This window comes from Cryptotermes secundus, unplaced genomic scaffold, assembly GCF_002891405.2.
Source record: "Cryptotermes secundus unplaced genomic scaffold, Csec_1.0 scaffold9629, whole genome shotgun sequence".
In the NCBI taxonomy this organism is placed as follows: domain Eukaryota; kingdom Metazoa; phylum Arthropoda; class Insecta; order Blattodea; family Kalotermitidae; genus Cryptotermes; species Cryptotermes secundus.
In genome coordinates, this window is record NW_019737688.1 from 14,948 (window position 1) to 16,753 (window position 1,806).

A 1,806-nucleotide genomic window follows, 5' to 3' on the forward strand; every position below is an offset into this window, starting at 1 on the left:
ATCTCTGAAGGTAAATGAGCAAGAACAACTCATCGATCTCACAAGTGATACTTCATTAAAAAGTAAATTTAAGGAAATGTCTTTGCTGGAGTTCTGATACATATTGGCACGAATTCCAAACTTTGAGCCAAAAAGCATTGAAAATCCTGATTCCTTTCGCAATAACTTACTTATGCGAGACAGGCTTTTCTGCTTTGGCAGCTATAAAGTCAAAGTATCGTTCAAGGCTAAATATTGCTAAAGAAGTTAGAGTGGCCATTTCGGATATTACACCACGTTTTGATAAACTTTGTTCTCAAAAGCAGGCCCATCATTCAAACTGAACTTTGACATTTAAATGTTTGATTTTCTTTGCAGAAAAGATTAAACACTTGTTAGTTAAATATCGTTTCATTTCAATACACATTTTGGGTAATTGCAAGTGTTAAAACTAATTTATATTGTAGGCCTAATATTGTGATGTACTTTAATTTTGAGTAAAAAAACTGCTAAATAGTATGTAGAAAAACACAAAATAAACTGAATAAAACGTCAAACATACCATGACTTCTATTTTGATAAAAAAAAAACAAGCTGGTGGGTCCTCAGAGTATTTTCTCTTGTCAGGGGGGGCTCAAAGGTAAAAAGTTTGATAACCACTGATCTAGACCAATTGCATCACTGTGGAAGTTGCAGAATTTGGGCCAGTAACAACACAATTCACTTCAAACAGCAAAAGTGAGGTAGTGGTTAGCCTCTTTCACTGTCTTCCACACATGCTGGGCAGCAGTTATGTTAATCAGCCACCCATTCTGCGGAGGAGGAGGAGGTTGAAGAAAGGTGGGTTTACCATCCTTGAGGAAGATCCAACTCTTTATCCCAATACTTGCCATTTCCCAGTGCTCTATATTGCGACTGTTATCGCTCAGTGGGCAACACAGTGTTTTCTTAGGGTCAAAAGGCATTCCACCATTTACACTCTCAAAGAGTTTGTCAGTCTCCTCAATAAATGCTGCTGTTGCCAGGTATTTACTGCAGCACCCTCCTCAATGAAAAGAAAAATGCAAAATTAGTGTGCTTCCCTACATGGTGGATTACCATAAATCTTCGCATTGGGAAATAACACATATTACTTTACAACACACTGCCTCTATAAACAATCTGTACACTTGTTCCTTTATTCCTCATAGTAAAGCTTTTACCACCTCATTCTCTCATAAATATTATTATTGAAAGCATGTTCAGCTTTTCAAACACTTTTTAATTATCCTAAAACATTAGTATTTGTGACATATTCTACATGACCTGTATATTGATATAGTTTCAGTAGTAATTGTTTATTAATTAATAATTACTATATAAGTCAGTAATAATAATAATAATTCAGTAGTAGTTGTTTTCACACAAGATGGCGGCCATCGATGTAGTCGTTGATTGTGTCTCTCGATATTTGGATCAAAATACTGGTGAAAGTGAATTAAATTGTTGTGCAAATTGTAATAAATTGAATGACTATTTAAAAATGGTTACAATGGAGTTAAAATCAGCACAGCAAGTAATCAAGATTTTGCAAGAGGAAAGAGTGTCAGTTGACGTTCATAACCCCAAAATTCAATATAACGTATTGTCAAAGACGGGTCAGGACATCGAAGCATACCGTATGAAGTTGGGAATGAAAAATGTAAAAAATGTAAATATAAATAGTGATAATTCAAAAAGGGTGAAACATAAAATAAGAATACTAGGTGATAGCCATGCACGTGGACTGGCAACTGAGTTGAAGCATAGGTTAAATCAAGAATTTGAGATACAAGGGGTAATAAAACC

The 1,806-nt window shown here is 34.9% G+C and overlaps 1 long non-coding RNA gene across 1 annotated transcript in view; it reads right to left on the minus strand.

Moving 5' to 3' along the window:
- Positions 1 to 555: 555 nt before the first annotated feature.
- Positions 556 to 1,806, minus strand: part of LOC117282797 — a 5,744-nt gene continuing 4,493 nt past the window's right edge. The window contains exon 3 of the long non-coding RNA XR_004513672.1: positions 556 to 1,024. This is a non-coding gene — a long non-coding RNA (uncharacterized LOC117282797). The remainder of the gene's footprint in view (positions 1,025 to 1,806) is intronic.